At 43.5% G+C, this 21085-nt stretch overlaps 1 pseudogene; it reads left to right on the top strand.

Moving 5' to 3' along the window:
* LOC115691709 (structural maintenance of chromosomes protein 5-like) overlaps positions 1–21085 on the top strand; it is a 29228-nt pseudogene that overhangs the window by 2545 nt on the left and 5598 nt on the right.

The following is a 21085-nucleotide window of genomic DNA, read 5'->3' as shown; positions in this document are numbered from 1 at the left end:
AAAGACCTATTAAAACCCCATAGGCAATGTGAGAGTCCGATGTTTAGTATAATTTCTTTGAACTAGATTTACCAATCTTGCTTGTCTTTTTGTGTAAACATCCTTGAAGCCAACCTGCTTTTCCTTTTAGATATCGTGAGTGATCGTCTGGCTATCTCTTCACGTTCTTTGTACGATGAAGGAAAATCCTTTCTTGAAAATAAATTCTGACGATTATTATAATTTCTGTGAAGCTAGAATTACAAGTATCGCTTTTCTTTCGGCGTAATATCCTCGCAGCCAACCTGCCCTTCCTTTATGATGTCACCGTTGTCTGGCTCTCTTCTATTTTCGGGAAGACTGCTGCTTGTGTGCTTCTGTAAAACTGGTTCAGCAGATGTTGTTAAAAATGCAAATTTATGTCTATTTTTATTGAGGTACCATAATTTCATTGTTCTCTTCTTTAATGCATGCAGTTCTTCTACATCTAAATTAGTTGATTGTTTGTGCGACTAATATGAAATATTGGTTTGTGCTTTGTTCTTTTAACTTCCTCCTTTTTATGTTTTTTGTCATTATGTTGCTCTTTTTATTGTCTTTTGCTGGTGATTTGCATATAGCTTATCTATATATAATACAAGAACGAATTATGAAACAGATTCTCATTTGGTAAATCTCTTACTTGCAACTTTCATAATCAACTCTTCTTGGACGGTTTACTCCATCCTTTTTTCTTTGGTGCATGGCTGTTGGTTGTGCAGTTCTGCCGCAAGACAGGGTCTGTGAATTTGCCAAGTTGACTCCTGTGCAATTTCTGAAAGAGACGGAGAAGGCTGTTGGCGATCCTCAGCTTCCTATCCAGCATGATGCTCTTATTCAGAAGAGTCATGACTTGAAATTAATTGAGCGGGTCCATTTTATACTTTGTCTCTTTCTCCCTCCTGTCAATGATGTGAGTAGTTTCGGAAATAACCAAACATCCCTGAATTCTTCCACTTTGTTTGTCTGTTGAGAGAAATGGAGAAACTCTGGATCAGTTGAAGGCCCTTAATGCTGAACAAGAGAAAGATGTGAAGCGTGTACGACGAAGGGAAGCACTGCTAGAAAAGGTTTGTGTCCATTTTTTGTTGATATTGTTCTCATTTGCTTTATTTACTTACTTTTGTTGATCATTTGCAGGCGAAGGTGATGAGGAAGAAGTTGCCATGGCTTAAGTATGACATGAAAAAAGCTGAATATATGAAGGCTAAAGAGCTGGAAAATGATGCAAAGAACAAATTAAATGAAGCTGCAAAGACTTTAAATGATTTTAAAGAGCCCATTGAGTATGTAACTTGATCTGTGAGTGTGCTAATGCCTAATAGATGTGGAAAATATATTATATTGTACTAGTTGTGTATCTGTCTATGTGCCTGTTTAAGCAGAATGGACATGTATTCACTGTCTACATGAGCTTGTGATATATGTGTTTGTGTGTATTGGAAGGTTGCGCAATGAAACAGAGGATCAAGTAAATAGTCCTACTTAGGTTGGAAAAGCCTTGATTGTTGTTACATTTGTGTAGGAAGTTGTGTATATATATAGCAACTAGCAACAGAGGCATTATGTCATTTGGTGGAGTCTGTTATGTGAATCCTTTTGCGCCAATCAACTCAATTCTGTGTATAGTCTTCTGAAAGATCCAAGTGCTCTATATATTTCCTTATTGTCGAATTCCACGTACTTTTTTTTATCTCTCTTACTCCTCTCAGCTCCATCCGATAATCATATCATCAGTGGAGCATTGGGAGGTCTTCATTTCATGGGAACCATCTACAATGAGCTTCTCTTGTCTTATCCTTCGTTCGTTGACACGAACTCTTCCTTGAAAAGATTCATTTCTAATCCAGACTTTTCTCTTTTCTCGAATTTCAGTACATCTAATTAGTCATTCTCATGTTTGCTACTCATTTTGTGCACCTGTTGGTGTTGCACCTCCCGATCATATGAAGTATCAATGGTTTTATTGCTTTCCGGTATTATTTTCCCTTTAGCTTACATAATGTACTACTATTGGTATATATTTCCAGGTTGGTCATTACCATGGTGCCCCTTTGCTTATTTACTAGGCAATTGTAATAGTTGATTGTGCGCTTTGAGGTGTCACTGGGCTTCTGCAACATCATCCCTGTTATTTCTGGATATCTTTAGCACTGGTCTATCTATGAGATCTTTGCTCCAAAAGTCTTTGCCTGCAAGAGATGATCTTTGTCTCTCCCATAGCCCATGATCTAGTTTCTTTAAAAATTCTAGATCTTTATAATGGAGGAGAACTATGGGTCACAAAAATATGCAAATTGTAGTGCTGATGACATTTTGTAAGGTTACTATCCTAAAGAAATCGGAATGAGATATCCTATGGTTAGCCGTCGTAGATGCGTTATATGATGGTAGGGTCTTGTGGTGGTATGCTTTCAAGCATTTTTTAATAGTATTTCCAATGTTATGTGAATCGAACTGATTTTTATGGTTATTGTGCTTGATCTTATCAAGTGCAAGTTTGATTAAAATATAATCAAGTAAAAGATACTGGTGTATGTATGCATGTCACTTTCATTCTCATTCTGTAGTTTCGTGGCTCATGTTGACTGCAAAATTTTGCATGATGATGACTTAGGATTTTATCGAATAGCATGGATTTAGTCTTTTCACTGAAATTCTTAGTTGTTTTTAGCTGAGGAAGATTGACTTCCATTATGTGGCTGCTCCATTTATTAGGTCAATGAGTAATTTTGATGTTTGAAGTGAGAGTATGGGCAGGCCAAATTTTTTTTCTCTTTTTAGGGCAATAGAGAATTTAATTTAACAAAGATACCAGGGGGTACTACCCTTCCAGAAAAGTTACAGAGAGAGAGTCTACAAAGTCTACCAAACTACTCAAAATGTGTAACCATCTTTTCTTAACATAAAAAAAAAAAGGGAGACTGTAGACTGGAAAATAACCTCAGGTTTCTCTCCCTCCAAATAAAAAAATTGTTGGAGGAATAGCAGCTTGACGTCTTCTCTTTGTTGGCAGTTAGAGTTAAGTTAAAAATTTTCTTTGGTCAGACGTATAAGTTTAAACTGAACTCCTTCTTTGTTGGGTTTTTTTTCCCTGTTTTGGAACCTTAATTGTTGGCTGATGTATTAACTGGTTATAGGAAACAAAAGAAGGATAAAGTGGCGCTGGAAGCTAAATGTAAAACAGTCGGCAGTCTCATAAGTGACAACGCCAAGAGATGCATGGAAATTATGGAGAAGGAAACCCAGTTGGTATAGTGGCTATATTTGTATTTCTTACTCTGATCGTCACTTTCTTAGTTAAAAATTTTCAATTACTGCCGCCTTTATTTCATGCTTTTAGGAGGTGCAATCACAGGGAAAGTTTAAGGAAATCCAGGATTTGAGGAAGCAAGAAGCATCCTGGCAGCAAAGAATCTTAAGAGCAAAGGAGGAACTTGCTGCTGCTCAATCAGAACTTAAAAATTTGACTTCATACGAGCCGCCAACAGCTGAAATCGTATGCCATAACTTATTACCTAAATTTTGTTCTTCATTTTTTGAGTTGAGTGAACTTCTACTTGAGAAGGAGTTATTCTGAAGCCTGGGTAGCAAGGTAAGATACAAAAGCTAAATTCAGAAATGTCGGTGGCCAAATTCCTTAAGAGCAATATCTTTTACGAATTTTCATGACATTATTCTCGGCAAAGCTCCATAAAAGCTGACATTTCTAATGATATATCTCCAAATGTACTATTCCATCAGGAATGATTATTTGACCTGTATGTGATGATGTTTAATAGTAGTACCTTTTCCGGTTTGCAGGTTCTGAGATGAATATTAAGATGACTTGAGGAATCTCTCTCTCTCTGTCTCTCTCTGTCTCTCTAATTCTGAACTAGTGTTGCCAATGTGGTTATAAATGTGTAGCCTCCAATCTCTCAAGTCATCTTACAGTCTTTATCCTGCAGATTTTTCTTATTTTTGGTTGAAGGAAAGGGAACTTTTTGTAGAAAAGAGATGTAAATCAATTGCTGTGTGATTTGAAGGAGACACTTTATTGGGATTGTAGTTGGATTTCATTCAATATGCATTTCTCTGTTCTTTTTATAAAGTTTATACGTCAAAAAAAATGTGGTACACTTAACAACCATAAACAATATCAATTATTAAAAAGAATGAGCTTGAATAAATAACATATTGACAAAAAAAAAAACACCAAAAGTGCCTATTGAAGGAAATCTAATAACACTCATGATTCAGCCACCTTATATGGCATAGTCACATAAATCTTATTAAATAGCCAATCTGATATCAACAGCTCATGGTACTGTTGGACTTTTATTAACTTGCAGGCCTTATTCATGGTCTATCCCTTTTCTCTTGATACTTTGTTTGTTGTCTCTTGTCAGAGCAAGTTACGTGCTTCTATCCTAGAAATAGAAGATTCTGAGAGGAACGTGAGACAGCAAAAGTCAGAGCAGGAAAGAAGTTTGGTTCAACTCAAAATGTCATTGCAGCATTGTTTAGACAGGTGTAATGGTCATGCACTTAACCCTGTCAAAGATTGCTATTTTTTTCCCCTTATTTGAATTGGGAAAAATGTTGGTATTTCACTTGCATCTTTTGTAGGTTGAAGGATATGGAAAGTAGAAAGAGCAAACTTCTATATGCACTAAAACATTCTGGAACTGAGAAGGTATATGAAGCTTATCAATGGTTGCAAGAACATCGATCTGCATTGAATAAAGCGGTATATGGTCCTATGCTACTTGAGGAACTCAAGTAATTCTGTTAATTCAATTTTGCTTCTGACGGTTATTGCCTGCAATTCATTGTTAACTCTATTGCACTGTAAAACCAGGTTAATGTTTCGGACAGGGAACATGCTAGTTACTTAGAAGGCCACATCCCTTATTACATGTGGAAGGTACATGTGACAAATGTATCATTTGAAGTTATTTTGCGACATTTTGTTCCTTTCCGCTCTGGGCTAGTCTTGATTAAATTCTTGTCTAGTGGGTTTTCATTTCTAGATCATCATTCCTAGTGACAGTTTTTGCTCAGCAGAGTTTAGAAAGTTTAGGAGATTTATTGACTACCTTCTGTTGCAAAAGCAAATGCCTTTTGTTATCAAAGACCCATGGTATCTTAAACCATTGCAAAGTTTGGCCCATGTGTTCCAATATCTACTGGCATAGTACCTGGTAGATGTTATCTTTCCTTTGGCTGATTGACATGGCCCTCCTTTACTGCGGTACATTCTAAATGTCTGGCCTGTGTATAGTGGCCTATTTGAAGAACGCGATGGTGAGGCACTTGAGAGGGCTGGTGATTTGCCTTTCTCAAGAACCGAGCTCGCTTGAATATGAAATCCAGACTTTTTCAGTGGAATGCTTATTTCTAGTTGAATTGTGGAGATGTATTTGGTGGGCCTGAGGTCTCTAGTTATCAGTTGATTAACTTGTGATATGAAAAATATGATGAGCCAGATTATGTCATTAACACATGAAAGGAAAGCAGCTGTTAAGTTCCACTTAAAGCTTTGATGAACATAATGGACACCTGGTAAATTGAGGTAGTAGCATAGCTGTCTTGTTGCTAGACCATGGTAATGTTATATTTTTCAGTCTCTAAGAGAGCTCAACTTCCATATTCTAGTTGTTTTATCTACTAAATGGACATGTGATCCCCATCTCTAACTTATTCCCTCCAAAATTTGGCCTTCTTCGATCCTTTTATTTGACTAGAAAGTAACATTTTACTCTGCTGATGCATAAACTCCTTTTATACACAGTAGTTGCTCGAATGTTGTGAAAATCTGCACGAGTAAGGGTAGTCGATTGTTCTTTGCACCATTTAATTGCATATGCTTGCCATGAGCCTATTGGCATCATGAATCCTTTATTGAAGCTATTGCTTCATATCAAGGCTGGATTTCTATCTTGACTACAAAGCCAGCTGTTATTTATGGGGTAGTCCAGAATCAGCAAGGTACAGGAATAAGGAAATGTTACATTACGCCCTTGGGTAGCTAGACTATATTTTTTATACTCCGTCAATTTGGAAATCCTACACTTGTTCATATAGGAGTGGAGATATGCACAAGTCTGTGTGGATTGTCTTGACAATATGCCTCAGGATGCGTGACAGGTAATGAGTTGCGTGTTTCCCTGCAAGTTTTGAGCAGGAGGCATATTGGCAGGTCCAAGAATTCCACAATTGTATCCTTTTCTCAGATAACAAATTTGGAGATGGCTGCTTTAGAATGGCACATGGTATAGCTTTCTTAGGATGATAAGTAAGAATTGTTCATTGGGGCATGGATTTGAGACTTTCGTTTATTTAATTTAACAACGTTTTGTTATAGTTGGTTAATTTTTAGAATGTTAGATATACTGCAGCATTGTTCCTTCAGCACACATTCTTTTTTATAGTAATTCTTCTGCACCCAATATATATTATTATCATTTCTTCTGCACAAAACTGTCACGCCCCGAACCCCAACGGGCTCGCGACACCCCTTCCACGGTCGTATTGAAAGCGACGTCCCAGGACGCGTCGCCGACCCAAACGAACTACGCAAGCGGAAGCAAAATAAAACAACCCAGACAACTAACAAGATGACAAAAGGATAGCACGAAACAATAATTTCATAAAGCAGTCATTAATACAAAACAATAACTCAGTCTACCAAATTTAAAACCACAATTTTCAAAAGGGGCGGTGGTTGACAAACTTATCTCCTCTACAAAAGGTACTCAAAAGACGGGGTAAATGATCTATCTTTCAATCCCTGTGGAGCTGCGCGGCATCTCCGAATCGATCACGGTCGCGGATCCGAAATGGTTATATAATAACCGTGAGAACGAGTCTCAATAAGCAACCCCCTATACCCCACGTAGGCCAATGCGTACCCAGACAAGTCGTACATGCAATCTACCCCATAATATATAAAATTCGCATCATTGCACTTACCTCGTCATCAAGCCCATGCCAACTCTACACGTTAGTCACAACGTGATAATACAATAATAGTAATTAAATAGCACATCACAACCGCTCAAACACCAACCACACTTGCACTCAATCAATCCAACTAATTCAACCAGCCAATTCAATCACACGCTCAACCAGCCAATTCAATCACACGCTCAACCAGCCAATTCAATCACTCAATTCGCATGCGTGGCCGAACATCTTTCTCACGACCCGCGCCACTGCGCCTCAGGTCCATTCTCACTGCCCGCGCCACTTGCGCCTCAGGCCCACTTGGCACACCGGCCATTCATGCTTTCACACGGACCGCCGTCAACACGTCCCAAGTCCGTAGCCCTCCGATCAATCCGGGCTCAATTTCCAATGACCGACGTAAATACGTCCCGGTCCAACACACCTCTAACGGGCCACCGTCAACACGTCTCAAGCCCGCATCCATTTGGCACACCGGCCATTCATGCCTTCACACGGACCGCCGTCAACACGTCCCAAGTCCGTAGCCCTCCGATCAATCCGGGCTTATAATCGACAGGCATGCACACGCCATTCAATTCAATCAATTTCACGCCAATTACATCAAACGATCCATATTCACAATTCGCCACGTCAATCCACAAACCCAACGTTCAAGTCGGCCATGTACGATCACCCAAATCATGCACATTATTTTATCCAATCCAATTAGCACAATTATATCATAATATAATTAAATTAAAACACGCCCTAGCCATTCTAAACCCGAGACAAGCCTATAAAATACCCAAAGTACTAGGTAGGGTTTAGAAAGTCACTTACTTCAATTTGGCTCGGGAAAAACCCGCACGGGCTCAAAAACGGGCCGGATGAACAGTGCTTAGAATGAACGATAGCGGGCACGATGAACGGTGTTCGGAATGAACAGTAATGGGCCTCGGATGAACGATTACTCGGAATGAACGATAGCGGGCCCCGATGAACGATGCCGGAATGAACGATGCGCGGGCCCGGATGAACAGTGACGCCCCCCCTCGGCTGAACCGTACGAGCAAGGGCGCGGGCTCGGCCACGGCTCGGGGCACTCTCGGGCTGGTGGGCGGGGTCGCCGGGGCTAGGTGGTGGTAGACGGGGCGGCGCGGCGGCCGTGCGGCGCGCGCGGCTGCTGGTCGAGGCGGCGCGGGGAGAGCCCAAAACGGGGAGGCGTCGGGGAGGAAGAAAAACGAGAGGGAGAGGGGGTCGCGCGGCGGCCGGAGGTGGCACGGCGGCGTCTCGGGTGGCCGGGCGACGGAGGACGGGCCGGCGGACGGCCAGGCAACGCCGGACCACGGCGGACGCGGCGGCAAGGCTGCTTGCTCGCGTGCAGCGTGGACAGGGCCGGCGACAGGCGGACAAAGCCGACGAGCGACGGTCGCGGGCGACGAGCGGCGGCACAGCTCGGTCGGGCGACGGCGGCGACGGCAGCGACGGTGACGGGGCTGGAGGTGAGCTCGGTCGGCGTCGGCTGGTGCGAGCAGAAGCAGAAACGATCGAGCGGCGAAGGAGGAGGAAGAAGAAGAAGAAAGAAGGAAGAAGAAAAAGAAAAAGGAAGAGAGAGAGAAGGAGAAGGGATGGGTCTGACACAGGGGAGAAGGGATAGACGTGCGCAGGGGGAGGTGACCGGGGAGAGAGAGAGAGAGAGAGAGAGAGAGAGAGAGAGAGAGAAACAATAAAAAATTTAACTTCAATCAAATATTAAATGCGATCCGATGACCCAATTTCAAAATCGAAAGCGATCTACCGGTCCAAAATAAGCCTCGCATATAAAAAGGGACAAAGGCCGAATTAATTAAATCAAACTATATCGAGGGAGGTCTACTAGTCCAAATTCGCAACCGGTCAAAAACTCCCCTTTTTCCATTATTCCTAACAATCTCAACGCTGGCTACGATAATATTGACACCGTCCAATTTATTTCGTCCTGAAACTCCCGAAAATCGACTGTCAAGTTCGGGGTCTAAATAACGGCCAAATTCGATCGAGCGCGATTCTAGCGAAATCTCAATTTTAAAACAATAACCGAGAGTGATCAGTTCCCGGGCGAGATTTTACTATAAGCACACTGACGAATTACACGTTTTATAAATCCCAACTATGGGCCGAAATTCGGAATGTCACAACTCTTCCCCCCTTACAAAAATTTCGTCCTCGAAATTTACAATCCAACCCAACTATTCAAACAAATGGGGGTACTGGTGTCGCATCAACTCTTCACTTTCCCACGTCGCACCTTCGGTTCCATGGTGTTCCCAAATCACTTTAACCATCGGAATTGTCTTGTTCCTCAACACTCGCTCCATTCTGTCCTCGATCCGAACTGGCTTTTCCACGTACGACACTCTGTCGTCCACGTCTATTTCCTCGTAGTTCAGCACGTGGGTCGGGTCCGGTTCATACTTTCTTAACATTGACACGTGGAAGACGTTATGAACTTGCGACAAATTCGGCGGCAAGGCGAGACGATATGCTAACATCCCAATCCTTTCCAAAATCTCGAATGGGCCTATATACCTTGGACTTAGTTTCCCTTTCTTGCCAAATCGAGATAGTCCTCTCATCGGCGAGACCTTAAGAAACACATGGTCGCCAACTCGAAACTCCAACGGTCTACGCCTTCGGTCTGCGTAACTTTTACGACGGCTCACAGTGTTCTTAGCCTTTCCGGATAATCTTTCTTTGTTTCTACCGATTGTTGAACCAACTCTGGACCCGTTATACTTCTTTCCCCCACTTCATCCCAACACAACGGTGTTCTACACGCTCTGCCATAAAGTGCTTCAAACGGCGCCATCCCAATACTCTGCTGAAAGCTGTTATTATAGGCGAATTCGACTAAATGCAGCTGTTCCTCCCAACCACCTTTAAAATCCAAAACACATGCTCGCAGCATGTCTTCCAATGTCTGAATCGTCTTTTCAGACTGGCCGTCCGTCTGAGGATGATAGGCCGTACTGAATTGCAACTTAGTCCCCATGGCCAATTGCGGACTTTTCCAAAAATTCGCGATGAAACCGGGATCACGGTCCGAAGTGATCGATACCGGTACTCCATGCAATCGGACTACCCGCCGTACATATAAATCTGCGTATTTTTCTAGCTCAAAATCCTTTCGCCTTTGCCGGAAGTGCGCGACTTGTCAATCTGTCCACTATCACCCAAATAGAGTCGTGTCCCCTCTGGCTTCTTGGCAATCCCGTTACAAAATCCATTGTAATATGTTCCCATTTCCATTCTGGGATTTCCAACGGTTGCAACATCCCACCAGGTTTACAATGCTGTGCCTTCACTTGTTGGCACGTCAAGCACTTAGCCACATGCCTGGCCACATCCGCTTTCATTCCGTTCCACCAATAGTGCTGTCGGAGATTCTGGTACATCTTCGTGCTGCCCGGATGAATGCTATAATTGCTCCTATGAGCTTCCGATAAAATCTCTTCCTTAAGTTCCAAATCATCGGGCACGCACAACCGTCCTCGAAACTTAAGAATTCCGTCCTCGGACGCTTGGAAGTCCGGTTTCCTCTTAGTGCCATCCATCTCCAGAATTTTCTGAATCTCAGGGTCCGTAGACTGTAACGCCTTAATCTTGGTTTGCACTTCCGGTTCAATCCTTAACGTTGCCACCAAACTGGAGAGGCGTCCTACCTCGAACTTAAACTCTGAGTCTCGCGCTTCTTCCAATAAAATCCACTCTTTGACTATTAATTGCGCGATGCTCGATTTCCGGCTTAAGGCATCCGCTACCCGGTTGGCTTTTCCGGGATTATACAAAATATCACAGTCATAGTCCTTCAAAAGCTCCATCCAACGCCTTTGCCTCATATTCAATTCTTTCTGCGAAAATAAATACTTGAGGCTCTGATGGTCCGTATAAATTTGGAACCTTTCTCCATATAAATAGTGCCTCCAAATCTTAAGTGCGAAAACAATTGCTGCCAATTCCAAGTCGTGAGTTGGATAGTTCATCTCATGAGGCCTTAACTGACGCGATGCATAAGCAACCACCCTTCCATGTTGCATTAGCACGCATCCCAATCCTTTGAGCGAAGCATCGCTGTAAATCTCATATCCTCCCGAACCTGAAGGGATCGTTAGCACTGGCGCAGTCGTCAATCTCTGCTTCAACTCCTGAAAGCTCTCTTCGCACTTCTCCGTCCATTCAAACTTAGTCTCCTTCTTAAGCAACCTTGTCAATGGAGTGGCTATTGCTGAGAATCTTTCCACAAATCGTCTATAGTAACCTGCCAGTCCTAAGAAGCTTCGAACCTCAGTAACCGTCGTCGGTCTCGGCCAATCCATCACTGCTTCAATCTTTGCCGGATCCACGGAGATTCCTTCTCCGGAAATTACATGCCCAAGAAATGCTACTCGGTTCAGCCAAAACTCGCACTTGCTAAACTTAGCATACAGTGCATGCTCTCTTAACGTTCGTAGAACCTTTTCCAAGTGTACCTCATGTTCCTCGGGGCTCTTTGAATACACCAAAATATCATCTATGAAGACGATGACGAACTGATCCAAAAACTCCTTGAATACCCGATTCATTAAGTCCATAAAAGCAGCAGGGGCATTAGTCAGTCCAAACGGCATTACCGTGAATTCATAGTGCCCATACCTCGTCCTGAATGCCGTCTTTGGGATATCCTCCTTTTTAATCCTCAGTTGATGGTACCCCGTCCTCAAGTCGATCTTTGAAAACATCGATGCTCCTTGCAACTGATCAAATAGGTCATCTATCCTTGGTAGTAGGTACTTATTCTTAATGGTCACCTGATTTAACTGTCTGTAGTCTATGCACAACCTCAAAGATCCATCTTTCTTTCTCACGAATAACACCGGTGCTCCCCATGGAGACGCACTCGGGCGGATAAAGCCTCTATCTAGCAACTCCTGCATTTGGACCTTCAATTCCTTCAATTCAGACAGTGACATCCTATAGGGCGCTTTCGAGATTGGTTCCGTCCCTAGGGCTAACTCAATCACGAACTCCACTTCTCTATCAGGTGGCAGTCCCGGCAATTCCTGAGGAAAAACATCAGGGAAATTGCACACCACGGCTATGTCTTCTAGCCTCGGCTCTCCTGCAGTAGAATCAACTACATTTGCCAGAAATCCTTGGCACCCTTCATTCAGAAGCTTGGCTACCTCGAGCGACGAAATCCAAGGGATCGAGGTTCCTCCTCGGTTTCCCACAAACTCAAATCTAGGATGTCCAACTGGATTAAATTGGATCATCCTGCTACTACAGTCCATAACAGCTCTCTGTTTGACTAGCCAGTCCATACCGACAATCACATCAAAGTCATGCATAGATAAAACCGCCAAATCTATCCTTTCTTCCCTATCACCGATCACTATCTTACAATCGGGACATCCAAACGCAATCAGCACTTTATCATTCAGTGGAGTAGTAACACACAGCATAACATCAAGCGATTTCGGCTCAATCCCAGATAATTTAACGAACTGCTCAGATATAAATGAATGCGACGCCCCCGGATCAAACAAGGCATATGCAGCATGATCACAGAGAGAGACAGTACCTGTGACCACGCCAGGCGCGTCCTGAGCCTCCCTCCTTGCCATTGCATATACCCGGCCTTGGGCCGGCGGCCTATTCTGATTGGCCGGCTGGATAGCTCTAGTTTGATTTCCATTCCGGGGCGGCGGCGGCGGGAGTGCAGGCGACCCAGCCTGCCTATTGTTGGGGCAGTCCTTCATCTGATGGCCCCTTCCGCCACATACAAAACAGACTCCGCTCCTATTTGGGCACGATCCATTCCAGTGCCTTCCTCCACATAGCCTACATGGGGCGTTCTGATAACGGTTTGGCTTCCCAATATTCCTCCGAACGGGAGGGACAAAGCGACTATTTCCTGCCATGGGCCTTTTCCCAAGTTGACGGTCATCCCTAGTCGGGGCATACCGCGATCCAGAAGCGGCGGCCCGATCCGTTTGATCTCGCTCAATTGCCTGGGCCCTTTCATATATCTCGTTATAGCCCCTCAAGTTCAATGAGATCATCTGACTGCGAAGGTCCGGTTTCAGCCCATCCCGGAACCTCCTAGCTTTGTCCATTGGGTCCTCCACCATTCTGGGGGCAAATTTGGACAGCCTTGCAAACTCGGCTTCATACTGATCTACTGACCTCTGACCTTGGCGGAGTCTCATGAATTCGGCCAATTTCTGTTCTCGGGCACTTTCCGAGAAATACTTGCCGTTGAAGGTCTCGGTAAAAACGGTCCAATTTGGGGCAGTACCAGCGGGGAACACTTGACCTCTGGTGGCTCTCCACCAATCGCTGGCATTTTCCTGAAGCTGGTAGACTGCTAAGGTTACTTTCTCTTCCTCAGTACACCCCAGCACCTCAAAAGCTTTCTCTAGCTCTTCTACCCATCTCGGTGTAGCCTCGGGGTCACCTCTCCCATCAAACTTTGGGGGTTTCAACCTCAGAAACTGTTCGACCAACTTGGACATTGGCCTGATCGCATTTACTCGCACTGGACCAGGATTTCCACCAATTACATTATTCCCTTGATCTCCATTATTCCCAACAATCTCGCTGGCAGCTGCAGCGGCGACATTAGCACTTCTTTCCCCCGTCTGTCTACCAGATAATATTCCTGCTTCTTCGAGCGCCCTCCAGATTTCATCCACTCTATTATCCTCCATAACTCCAGCTAACGGGGCTATGCGACCTCGACCTCGACCTCGACCTCTACCTCGACCCCTACCTCGACCTCGACCTTGACTGCTCATCGTACCGATTCTCACAAACGCTCACCTGCTAAGTTCCACGCAGGAATTAAAAACCTAGGCCAACTCTACCAGTCTAAAGCCCTAGGCAGCGAATCACAACAATAATTCACTAAGCAGGCAGCCAATCACAACCGACAACCAATCACAACCAACATAGTTCGTGCACTTACCTCAAGTCTGGCCACCGCACCTCACACATTATTGCATAAAAATCACTTATCAAATCATAATCACACAGTCTGGGGTACGCATTGCACACAAATCTCCCTAACTGGCTACCCCAAAGTCATCGCTCCTTATCACTCCGGTTTCGACCACTGGGATCGAGCTGACCTTGCTCTGATACCAAATCAACGGGGATGTCACGCCCCGAACCCCAACGGGCTCGCGACACCCCTTCCACGGTCGTATTGAAAGCGACGTCCCAGGACGCGTCGCCGACCCAAACGAACTACGCAAGCGGAAGCAAAATAAAACAACCCAGACAACTAACAAGATGACAAAAGGATAGCACGAAACAATAATTTCATAAAGCAGTCATTAATACAAAACAATAACTCAGTCTACCAAATTTAAAACCACAATTTTCAAAAGGGGGCGGTGGTTGACAAACTTATCTCCTCTACAAAAGGTACTCAAAAGACAGGGTAAATGATCTATCTTTCAATCCCTGTGGAGCTCTGGCGGCATCTCCGAATCGATCACGGTCGCGGATCTGAAATGGTTATATAATAACCGTGAGAACGAGTCTCAATAAGCAACCCCCTATACCCCACGTAGGCCAATGCGTACCCAGACAAGTCGTACATGCAATCTACCCCATAATATATAAAATTCGCATCATTGCACTTACCTCGTCATCAAGCCCATGCCAACTCTACACGTTAGTCACAACGTGATAATACAATAATAGTAATTAAATAGCACATCACAACCGCTCAAACACCAACCACACTTGCACTCAATCAATCCAACTAATTCAACCAGCCAATTCAATCACACGCTCAACCAGCCAATTCAATCACACGCTCAACCAGCCAATTCAATCACTCAATTCGCATGCGTGGCCGAACATCTTTCTCACGACCCGCGCCACTGCGCCTCAGGTCCATTCTCACTGCCCGCGCCACTGCGCCTCAGGCCCACTTGGCACACCGGCCATTCATGCTTTCACACGGACCGCCGTCAACACGTCCCAAGTCCGTAGCCCTCCGATCAATCCGGGCTCAATTTCCAATGACCGACGTAAATACGTCCCGGTCCAACACACCTCTAACGGGCCACCGTCAACACGTCTCAAGCCCGCATCCATTTGGCACACCGGCCATTCATGCCTTCACACGGACCGCCGTCAACACGTCCCAAGTCCGTAGCCCTCCGATCAATCCGGGCTTATAATCGACAGGCATGCACACGCCATTCAATTCAATCAATTTCACGCCAATTACATCAAACGATCCATATTCACAATTCGCCACGTCAATCCACAAACCCAACGTTCAAGTCGGCCATGTACGATCACCCAAATCATGCACATTATTTTATCCAATCCAATTAGCACAATTATATCATAATATAATTAAATTAAAACACGCCCTAGCCATTCTAAACCCGAGACAAGCCTATAAAATACCCAAAGTACTAGGTAGGGTTTAGAAAGTCACTTACTTCAATTTGGCTCGGGAAAAACCCGCACGGGCTCAAAAACGGGCCGGATGAACAGTGCCGAATGAACAGTAACGGGCCCTGATGAACAGTGTTCGGAATGAACAGTAATGGGCCTCGGATGAACAGTACTCGGAATGAACAGTAACGGGCCCCGGATGAACAGTACCCCCGGAATGAACAGTACGGGCCCGGATGAACAGTGACGCCCCTCCCCCCCCCCCCTCGGCTGAACCGTACGAGCAAGGGCGCGGGCTCGGCCACGGCTCGGGGCACTCTCGGGCTGGCTGGGCAGGGTCGCCGGGGCTAGGTGGTGGTAGACGGGGCAGCGACGGCGGCCGGTACGGCGGCGCGCGGCTGCTGGTCGAGGCGGCGCCGGGGAGAGCCCAAAACAGGGGAGGCGTCGGGGAGGAAGAAAAACAGGGGGAGAGGGGGTCGCGCGGCGGCCGGAGGTGGCACGGCGGCGTCTCGGGTGGCCGGGCGACGGAGGACAGGCCGGCGGACGGCTGGGCAACGCCGGACCACGGCGGGCGCGGCCGGCAAGCTGCTTTGCTCGCGTGCGCGTGGGACGGGGCCGGCGACAGGGCGGACAAAGCCGACGAGCGACGGTCGCGGGCGACGAGCGGCGGCACAGCTCGGTCGGGCGACAGGCGACGGCGGCGGCGACGGTGACGGGGCTGGAGGTGAGCTCGGTCGGCGTCGGGCTGGTGCGAGCGAGCGAAACGATCGAGCGGCGAAGGAGGAGGAAGAAGAAGAAGAAAGAAGGAAGAAGAAAAAGAAAAAGGAAGAGAGAGAAGGAGAAGGGATGGGTCGACACGGGGGAGAAGGGATAGACGTGCGCGGGGGAGGTGACCGGGGAGAGAGAGAGAGAGAGAGAGAGAGAGAGAGAGAGAGAAAACAATAAAAAATTTAACTTCAATCAAATATTAAATGCGATCCGATGACCCAATTTCAAAATCGAAAGCGATCTACCGGTCCAAAATAAGCCTCGCATATAAAAAGGGACAAAGGCCGAATTAATTAAATCAAACTATATCGAGGGAGGTCTACTAGTCCAAATTCGCAACCGGTCAAAAACTCCCCTTTTTTCCATTATTCTGACAATCTCAACGCCGCTACGATAATATTGACACCGTCCAATTTATTTCGTCCGAAACTCCCGAAAATCGATCATCAAGTTCGGGGTCTAAATAACGGCCAAATTCGATCGAGCGCGATTCTAGCGAAATCTCAATTTTAAAACAATAACCGAGAGTGATCGGTTCCGGGCGAGATTTTACTATAAGCACACTGACGAATTACACGTTTTATAAATCCCAACTATGGGCCGAAATTCGGAATGTCACAAAACTGTCCCTGCATTTCCATATGGTCAGTCCTTATTTATATTTTGTGTTATTCATCCCTCCATTTGGTATATTCTCTTCAATCAGTGATAATTTCTCACCCCATTGGATAATGTACTTATGTGATTTCAGTCTTTCATAACTCAAGATTCTGGGGATCGAGACTTCCTTGTAAAAAATCTCCGGCCATTTGATGTTCCTGTATTGAATTATGTGGGTAAAAGTGGTCGTCATAAAGGACCTCTTCACATTCCAGAGAAGGTACAAACTGACAGGCCAGTTTAATGTTGAGAAACCTGAAATTCCTTTTTTCCGGGTCGACCAAGTCTTTGATGCTCCTGATGCTGTCAAGGAGTTTATGATCAGTCAATTTGGTCTGGAATACTTGGTATGTTTAAGCCTTCCACAGCAGTCAGTTTTGGAATACGAAGAAAAGAAACTCAGTAGCAGGGAGTTGGTTAATTTTAAGTAATGGACAGAACCCTTTTGTTCGGCCTAACCACTGTGTTCTCGTTTCATGAGTACATTGGAACAGCAGAAACTGATCAGAAGGCAGATGACGTTTCGAAGTTGGGAATTTTATATTTTTGGACTCCGGATAATCACTACAGGTGGTCAAGGTCTAGATATGGTAATCATGTTTCAGGGAGTGTGGAGCCAGTTGATTGCGCGCGTCTTCTCTTGTGTAGTATGTATCCTAGAGACTTCATAGATCAATATCTTATATTTGTTGCATTCTGTTTGCTAAATTTTGTCTCCACACCATTTGCATAGGTTCTGATACCGGCGAAATAGAAAGGCTGCGATCCAGGAAAAAGGACCTGGAAGATCGTATTAGTGATTTAGAGGAGTCTGAAACCACTCCAGTCTGACATAAGACAGATAGAGGATGAAGCTTCGAAGCTTTGCAAGCGGCGTGTATGCAGAAAAAGAAATGGAACTTCCATTTTATGTTTGTTTTTGTCATTGGCATCTGTTATTTTGTAAAAAAGTGCCATCGTTTCCTTAATTGGAGTGGTTTTTGATATATGAGTGCCAATTTCAGATAGACTTGATAGTGGACGTTATTTGCGACCCATTAATGAAAGACTATTTACTGTTAATATCTTGTAGGAGGAGATTGTCAATACTAATAATCATCGCAATAGAAAGAAGCAAGAAATGGTAAATCGTGTTGGTAAGTTCAAATTAACAAATCCTATTAAGAGGATATCTCTTCATTATTTGTTTGGCTCATGATTTTGATGGTTGTTTCATTAACCAATTTCAGATCAAAGGGAAAAGAAATTGGCTTCTCTGCAGGAGGAGGATGACCTGGATACTATTGTGAAAAAGCTTGCTGAGCAGGCTGCTGGATTTAATGCTGAGTGATACAAATGTGCACTTCATGTGCAGGTCTAGAGAGACCTTGAAGCGCCAGCTCTGTGCTTCTTTTGCCTTTTGAATATTACCTCTGCAATATATTTTGTTGCTGTTTTGTGCTAGAATTTCCTCAAAACATTGACATCTAGCCTGTCTCATTTTCTTAGGAATGTCAGATTCGTAGTTTGCTGTTTGCACTCTGCAGGAATTACTTGGTGAGGCTTTTTCTCACAAAAGAAGTTTTGCCGATATACATATGGCTTCTATTGAGTTTGATGCAAAGGTACTCACCATGCCATAGCTATACGATGCATCATTTCTTTTGTTTGCCTACGACAAATCCATTATGTTTTTCTTTCACATTCTGTGAATTGAAGGGGAACAAATGGAAATGAAGCTAGAGAGACCGCAATGGGGTCCTGTATGATAATTTAAGAATAGTAGCGCTAGTACATTTATCTGGAGCTTCATATCAATGACCTTATTGCCATTCATTTGTGTTTTCTACTCCTACTTTCTCCGTGGAATTTTGTTTCCTTGCTGCCAAAGAAAATGTCAATAATCTGTCATATGGCATGTTGCAATAGTCATTCTCAACAAGCTTAAGTGGATCCTCTTGATCGTTAGCTACTTTTAGTTTCATTTCTTTCTATGATCTATGTGCTCTTTAGCAGAGTTGTTCTTCATGGTGTATAAGAAGTTACTAGGTATTGATCTTTATCAGTCTCAGGTTGTCTTATTAACCATTTGAAGATATTTCAAGTTGGAGGATATATATTTCACTTGAATCTCATACGACTCATAGTAACCTATGGCCAATTTATCTGAGAATATTTCCTTATTTTTCTAATATGTCAGACTATCATCCTTCTCAAATTACTAAGGTAGCTCTAGCAGTCAAAGATGTGAATTTTCCTTTTTCCCCTTTTTGGGTTGGGTTTGCTGTCTTACGTATGCAGCTTCATTCTTTATTCCTGCCTTCATTCCTCTTCTGCATCAAAGTTCATTGAGAATTCTGAAAGTGTCTTGCCGGTCTGGTCTCGGCATATGGAAACACATTGGAAAGGGCCGGGATACTTTCATCCATCAATTCAATGTTGGCAATGGTTGTGGAGTTTACTGCTCAGTGACATTTCTCCTGTCGATTTTCCTCATGATTCTTGTTCCCTTCTTGTTTCACCCTCTGTTAAGTGGTGTCCTGTCTTAATCATTGGGAACATGATTCTGTTTGTTCTTTCTTTTTGTCCCTTTCTAATGCTATGATTAGAGGCTGTGGGAAAGATAAGCTGAATCTCTTTAAAAAGTGAAGTTTTCTCTGTTAAGTCTTATTACCTAGCTATTGGAAAATTCTTTGCTACCCCTCCAGCCTCCTTTCTGCTTAAGCTGTCTGGCTTTTGAATGTCCCACCTGAGATCTCCTTCTGCTGGAAGGACTTGGAATAAAATCTCCTCATTGTCTCAGGAAGCGGAAGTTGGTCTCAGTAGACTAGTGTTGTTTGTGCAAAGCATCGGGAGAATCCACTCGTAAATTATTTCTCCATTGTGATTTGTCTCAACAATACTGGAGGTTCTTTCTCAACTTCGGCAATTTGTCTTGGGTATCCTGAGAACCATCATTCATTTGTTTCAGTGTTGAAATCCTTACATCGTGTCTCATCTTCCCAAGAATTTTTGGAGTGCGGCTTGCTTTGGAGACAAGACAGCGCAATAAAAGATACTTTGAAGGATCAGAGTCTCAACCTTATACATCTCTACTGTTTTGAAGCGATTATTGAGTTCTTGTACCGATTTTTCCATCTCATAGTGTTGCATTCTCTGATACTTGTAACATAAAAAAGAGTGTTGTACCAATCGATGTTTTAATTGAGTATTGCTCTTGAATATTTTTCATGTAATAGCAATTTAGAACAAGTTCCATGAAGGGAAAACTTTTTTTGTTTTAAATTCTTGTAGGAAAACCTTAGCAGGTCACTAGTCAAGTTTTTAGTTTTTCATGTGGATTTTCACAGCAGTCATTTTGCATGCTCAAGGGAGGGAAAATGGATGACCTAAAATGAAGTGATTCAATAGTGTTGGTTTTGCTTTTCATCTTTAGAAGACTCCTAGTATATTTCAAGCTCCCATAACTACCGTGTCTCTTCCATCTTTGGCTTTCAAGTCTCACCTCTCAAAGTGTTTCTTTTCTATTCTCTTTTTGGCTTGTAATGGATAATTTTTTTGGTTAATATCATCTTTAATCTGTCATGGATAGTTTTTTTGGGCTAATATCATCTTAAATCTTACTTCTTGGTATTTCCTGTTCTATTTGTTTAGATTAGAGAAATGGAAATCAGTCTCAAGGAGCATGAGAAGTTTGCGCTGCAAGCATCATTGCACCTTGAGTATTGTGAGTGTTCTTTGATTTTATTCCTTTTGATTGAAGTTCTTTTTTCATATATTTTCCCTCGTCAAACTAGTATTAGACCTGCACACTACATGGGAGTTACACACGAAAGGGTATTAACAACATGTCGACATGCTATCTTGAGAAGATGTCAGAAAATAATTTAACAGATTATATACATCATATAAAAGAGAAACTTGTAAAAGTAAAACGAGATCACAGAAGGTTTCTTACTTTCTCAAAACCTTGGGGGATCTAAATGAAATATAGATATTTAGGGTATTCTGTTAATGTTAATGCTAAATAAGTAACTGGAATTCTTTTTCAAGAATTCTTAACCTCATGTAGATATTGTTGAGAGTACTTGGCTAATAGGGGCATATTCGTCTATTTCCTTTATTATTTTACGTATTGTAGCAATAAGGGTAATATTGTAACTTTGGCCTTTTGGCTTTATTGTAAATAGATAGCTTGGGGTCACATAAACCTAACCAAGCATTCAGTTCAGTTTTTTCTCTCAACATGGTATCAGAGCCAGATCTAAACTGAAACCCTAACCTAATC

Source organism: Syzygium oleosum, unplaced genomic scaffold (genome assembly GCF_021117445.2).
Source record: "Syzygium oleosum isolate NSW1041296 unplaced genomic scaffold, Sole_v2.1 Sole_v2.02, whole genome shotgun sequence".
Taxonomy (NCBI): Eukaryota; Viridiplantae; Streptophyta; class Magnoliopsida; order Myrtales; family Myrtaceae; genus Syzygium; species Syzygium oleosum.
The sequence above is the reverse complement of the archived record's forward strand: the minus strand, read 5'-3'. Positions and strand labels throughout refer to the sequence as shown.